Here is a 6,521-nt window from a genome sequence, read left to right as displayed (position 1 = left end):
GTCTATAGATTTAGTGCATTTAAGTTGGACAACTTTGATAAAAGTCTGCAATGTGATGACTCTGGATTTGTACATACCGTTCGCAGGTTGTGCTGCTTCGTTATTACGGCCATTATTATTACGGCCCTTATTATTCTGTGAACAGAAATAAATGTCTGTTGATATTCTCAAGTTACTGCAACATTTACAAGATAACTGTAATTATATATATATATATATATACTCTCCATTACCATAAAGAATTCATATAGTTGGAATATACATCAAAGGAAGTAATCACTTCCTAATTGAGGGAATATCCCGGTATTTGCCTAGGGAAGACAACTATACTGACTAAAGTATTTGCGGTTTCTATCAGTCCCTCCGGCATTCTGTCGAATTCGTGATTAAACAACCGTGACTTCTGTAAAGTCAAAATTGCCAAATATTGCCTCCCGTTTGCGAGCGAGCTTATCATATCGCTATTCAATATTTCGAGTGTCTGAGAAGAGAAGGATTTAAATGAAACAAAGTAAAGTCCATATAGGTAAATATTTGTCTCATACATTTTCCTATCCAAAATGGTCTAAAACAAGGAGATGCTTTCGCTCAGAATTTTCGGCTAAGAGACAGGGAATGACAAAGATCAATAACAATCGAAAAACCTATTATCGCCGACTGTGATCTGAATTAGTCCACCCTATGAAGGGACAGTTGATCAGGTGATTCTCCAAAACTCTCTAACTAAACTTCACTTCAGTTCTAATATCCTGAAATTTGAAACACCATTATGAAGCGTTTCTGGCTTTCCCTCATTTGTCGTTGAAATTATAGGGTCGGTGTTTTAATTTTATTCTTCTGAAAACTCGAATTCTCCGTTATTTATTGGTCGGAAGAATTTTTATGTCATATGGACCTTCATGGCCTGTTACAGGGATAGCTTTACTTCTCCTTTCTTCTTCTTCTTCTTCTTCTTCTTCTTTTTGGGGGGTCGCCGATCACAGTGGCCGCAAGGTGTAAGGCATGAGGAACTGTCTTGGCTCGCTCAAACGCTGGGATCGTGGTTTCGAATCCCACTCGAGGCATGGATGTTTGTATTCTGTATATAGGTACAGGACTTGCGACCGGCTGATCTCCGTGCAAGGGATCCTACCGACTGTGTAAAAAGGTCAAGAACCTGGAAAGCGGCCAAGACCTAAAAAAGAACTCCAGAGGCATAAATTGGTATTTAGGTAGGGTGGGTGGGTCGGTGTTGTTTGGGGTCTGCTCAGATACTTCACCCTTTCAAATCTGAGTACATTCACCAGAAGTCACAAAGTTACTCGTACTTGTTTTTCACCATTCCTGCAACCGGTGCGACTCTCTCAAACAGTAAATTCTCTGCTCTAAAAAAAAAAGGTACACAGTTAACCGACGCAGCACGCAGATTTAGGGGTCTAAGTCATCGTTTTGGAAGCAGCACAAACAGAAACAGTCTGGACATTAGTGACTGTGGGACAAACTTTCACTGAAAACGAAATAGTCTCACGGTACAGTTGTTCAAGCTCAGCTCAATAGTCGTGAAGCTTTCGTAGCCTATTTCTCTCTATCTTTTAAAAAATTAAAAGAATGCTTATGAGAGAAGTTAATAACACAAACATATGCAGGCATGTGACACTTCGCCTGAACGCCGGAATACTGCAGGGCACTGTCGTCAGTTTTTGTCCTCTCTACATAACTTGTGGTCCGACAGCAGAGAGTACACCGCCTCCGAGCTCCTGTGTTGTGAGCCTGCTTTCAGTATGTGTTTATATGTATCCATCCTCATCGTTGCTAAGCAACGGATTGATAAACACGTTTCCGCGACGAGGAATATGCACCTAACAATGCAAGAGTTTATGGACGCAAATGTTTTCTATCAAAAGAAATTAGGCGATCAGTTCTTCCCAGTATTTGTTCTTAATATACATTTCCTCCCTTTTGCTCCTTAACTTAAATTCAGATCGTGCGTGCACAGCTGACTTGTACGATGTGTGCACTCAATTTTCCAGACGTCCACTACCTACCCCTGTATGGGGATCTGCCCGAAATGTTTTGCAAACGTCGTGTCGTCAGCCGTGGCGTTCGTAGGTGACTCCACGACACTTGCATTATCGCACACTGCATACTGCCCAAAGTTAGGGAAATATGTGAATGACGAATTGGAGAGGATTCGGAAGGAGACGACAGTATCTGAGGTAATATTCCGGCATATGCATTGAGGGTCCGAAGAATATGAGTCAGAGTGCTGGCGTCGCAACTGGGATTTGAACCCATAACTTCCGAAAATACGAGTCTCGAACTCAAGTCTCTACGGTTACGAAGCTACAGTAGTTCCGACTTGTACTGGGAGGTTCCCAGTTCGATTCTTGACCGGGACATTGACTATCCTGACCGAGAAATTCGTAGCTTTCCTGCCACAGTCTAAGCAAATGACGGAACTGACAAAATCAGTCAACAGCAGCTTCCTTTCCCGTGTTGACAAATTCACGATTCACTAATCGTGGTACCATGTGGCGCTATATAGTCTGAGTTGCTTACAGCTGGGATAAGGAACTGCAAAGAAGCAAATGAAATGATGAGCCTGCCCAGGAGGCCTCCTCACACCAGTTCGAGGAGCCACTAATTCACTAACCGTGATACCATGTGGAGCTATATAGTCTGAGTTGCTTACAGATGCGATAAGGAAAGGCAAAGAAGCAAATGAAATGATGAGCCTGCCCAGGAGCCCTCCTCACACCAATTCAAGGACCCACTAATACGGACCGCACAGGCCCTCATGCCCGGTCTTCGCGGTGTGAATAATGGAAAAATCCCTGACCTTGCCAGGAACTGAACCACATTCCTTTCTTTAATGTGGCAAATTGCCTAGACACAGTGTTGCTTAATAAGTAAAGAATCAGTTGTCAAGGAACTTACCCAATGGTAGAACATCAAGTATAGTATTGCAAATGCAACTGCGATCATTACATTTCCCGCCTGCAACACAAACCAGTACAAGGGATGTATAAGAATTAATTGTATTTGGAACTCATCTACTGATCAGGTGACTGAGTTTCTGAAAGATGCCTTTTTAAATATATGGCAATTTATTATTTTCCAAATCCCTTCGAAGAAATTTGAATGAATCTCTCTCTCTCCTAGAAAACATTTCAATACATCATTTAGACAAAATTATTATTGCTTAGTAGTGAACTACTTAGAGACTGACTAGAAGCTATGCATATATTATTGCTTTGATGAAACTTACTTCTACATGGTTCTTCTCCTTTACGAGAATATAAATCTCAATGATTGCTGAAAAATAAAAAAACTACATGAGAATGCTACACAGATCCACATTTACACTCCAAATATCTCACTTGTTACAGTAATTCCAATTTGTTCTCTTTAGGAGAGCAGGGCAAGCCCAGGTAATTTCACAGCATGACAACCTCGTAAAACCTACAGCGTTATTTCATTGCCTGCTTAGATCAGTGCATTCAAAAATAACTACACGTACTGGCTGCTGAATAGACGTAAAATCGGATATTAATTCACAAAAGCTAGCAGAAATTCTCTGAAATATAGAGCAGGTGTGGGGCAGATGGTGGAATAAGAACTGGTAGGAGAAACTGGAGCTCACAGAGAAAACCCGATCCAGTGCCACTGTGTCCGTCACAAATACTGAGAGACATTATCTTGGATGGAACCTAGTGCAACACGATGGGTGAATTGACTAACCAACTGAGCTATGCCGCGGACTACTCTAACCATATTTAATATCAAATTATGTATGGTAGCAACTGTGGATCCAATGTGATGACTAGGGACCGGATTTTAATGCAAATGCATATTTCTTTCTTGCAACCAGAAAGTATGCTCGTTTGGATATTTGTATGAATTACTTCATTCCTTAAATTTTGGACATGGTTTGATGGTGCATATAAATGCATATTCTGTCTGTTTTATGAATAAGCATCATATTTTCGAAGATCTCTATTTATACTGCATATTTCCTTTTTAAAATGTTTATCATATTTTTTAATTTTATGTTCAAATTTTCAGTCATGGTCGTGTACGGGACTTCCCCGATCCCTCTACTCGTAACTTGCCTCATCTGCGAATTTTTTTATCAATTCCATGAATTTACAATGGCCGAATTGCATTCAGTATGAGGGCGTATTGCTCATTGTGACTGATGATTCAAGTTATATTCGTATGATGAAAGGCGGTACTGCTGTTAAAGTTATATTTCCAAATATGACACATTTGCCTTGCCTTGCCTTGCCCATGGGTTGCACCGTGTTGCAGAAACAAATCGTGCAAATATTCCGCTTGTTGACAAGTTGGTGTCTTCTGTGAAGAAGGTATTTGTTAAAGCGCCATACAGAAAAGAAGCTTTTAAAGCAGTAGCACCGAGCGTTCCACTTCCGCCAGAACCAATTTTAATGCGCTGGGCCACGTGGCTGTGTGCAGCGAGTTATTATACCGAACATTCAGAAACAGGAATACCGTGAATACATTTGATCCCAAAAGTGCAGCATCAATTCAAATTTCCCAAGATGTACTAAAAGACGCAGAACTAGAAACTAATCTTTCCTATATATCTGCTCACTTCTCTCACCTTCCATCCGCCATTTCCTCACTGGAGGCAAGCAATAACAATACTATAAGTGTGTTCAAAACCACTGTTTCCAAATTGAATTCGGTTCCTGGAAGAGTTGGTGAAGTAGTAAAGGAGAAAGTACACAGCATTCTTTAAAAAAAAAAATCCAGGATATGAACAAATTTGTGAAATTGAAGAAATTTTAGTCGGTAACCGTATTGAACTGCCAAGTAAAAAATCACTAACAGTGGAGCAAATAGCGGCTTTTGTACATGCGCCCCTAAGTTCCTGTGAGGTGGAAAGAAGTTTTTCCCGCTATACGGACATCTTACGAGACAATAGGAGGCCACTAACTATGGAAAACCTAAAACATTTAGTAATTGTGAACTGCAACAGAATAGAAGTTGAAAGTTCGGAGAGCAAAATGTGAGTGCCGTTGGTTTTTTAAATTTGTAATGAAATATGTTGGCTTTGTTGCATGATTTGTATTTAAGTATAGCTTTTTATTGCAAGTGAATCATTCAGTGATTACATAAAATGAACTTAAATATTGATTTGTTGGTCTTAAAATAATGTAAAATCAGTTTCAATATTTGGTATAAATTTTATGTGCATATTTTAGTGCATATTTCGGAAGTTTTTCATGCATAAATGCATACATATTTAAGGGATTATTGGGGCATAAAAGTCCGGTCCCTAGTCATGACGCCTAGAATTACAGTATAAACAGTGTGCATTCATCTACTGATAGTCTCACTGGTGAAAGGGGGTATCATATCGGTGGGTTATAAATAGGGACCGTATTTTTATGCCCTAATAATCCCTTAAATATTGTCGCGTATCGGGCGTATATCGCGACAAATAACTTCACGCCGTATTTTATATAGCGAATTTTATTTCACATTCGCTCATACAATCACTCAAATTACAGATTCACGATTACTGCTATCTGCAGTATCACAATTAGTACACTCCAAATGCCAGAATACAACTGACTGTTTGCTGGCTAACTCGGAACTAACTCGGCGGTAGCTCCAGGACTCACTGACTGACTCAGTACAACTGACTGTGAATAGCCTTCGCTGCTCCTTATGTAACCTTGATCGGACAATACGGAAAACGGCCACGTAATAGGCACCCTTGTTGCCTGGCGCTGTGTTGCTAGTAACGCTAGCGGTAGTAACCGCTGTTACTACCGTAACAATCCTGTTGCGCCACCGTTACGTTACCACGCGGAGGAGGGGGAGGGGAGCGCTGACTCACCCGCCGCGTCACTGCTGGTGGGGGGGGTTTCCTTTGCGCAACATGTCACAATATGTATGCATTTATGCATGAAAAACTTCGGAAATATGCACTAAAATATGCACATAAAATTTATACCAAATATTAAAATTGATTTTACATTATTTTAAGACTAACAAATCAATATTTAAGTTCATTTTATGTAATCACTGAATGATTCATTTGCAAAAAAAAACTATCTTTTTATATAAATAAAAATGTAAATGTTCGTTTGAGTCTTACCGAAGATCTCCGAAACTTCTTCACCGATCGCTTCGAAATTTTGACACAACGTTGCATTCGAACACGCGCGTGTTTTTGTCTACCTATTATGTAGATGTCACACCCGTGACAGGTAAAAACACGTAAAAACCTGCCACATGTTCCGAATCCAGCAGTCGTTTCAATTGTAACGCTAGAACAGTTAGCGTATACTTCCATGGGAACGCAATGACAGTTTGCCGTTGCTAGCATTTCCTAAGCAACAGATGAAACGAACTCTTCGATAAGGTATTCCCTACCCCGTCCGAGCGCTGGCTATATGTATAAGAGGGTGTGGCTCCGGCGACTGTTCAGTATCACGAGTGTCTCGAGTATCACGAGGTCACACGTATCACAAGAGATTCCGAGTGAAATCACAGCATCCGCCAAGGTA

The 6,521-nt window shown here is 40.4% G+C and overlaps 1 long non-coding RNA gene across 1 annotated transcript; it reads right to left on the bottom strand.

Moving 5' to 3' along the window:
• Positions 1-75: 75 nt before the first annotated feature.
• On the bottom strand, positions 76-3,301 carry LOC111867865. Its single transcript, XR_002843411.1, has 3 exons — positions 3,248-3,301; positions 2,917-2,976; positions 76-135 (listed from the first exon to the last, which is right to left on the bottom strand). It is a non-coding gene; the product is annotated as an uncharacterized LOC111867865 (long non-coding RNA).
• Between the last annotated feature and the right edge of the window lie 3,220 nt (positions 3,302-6,521).

Source organism: Cryptotermes secundus, unplaced genomic scaffold (assembly GCF_002891405.2).
Source record: "Cryptotermes secundus unplaced genomic scaffold, Csec_1.0 scaffold17105, whole genome shotgun sequence".
NCBI classification, from domain to species: domain Eukaryota; kingdom Metazoa; phylum Arthropoda; class Insecta; order Blattodea; family Kalotermitidae; genus Cryptotermes; species Cryptotermes secundus.
Note: the sequence above shows the minus strand (reverse complement) of the source record. Positions and strands in the feature narration are given on the sequence as shown.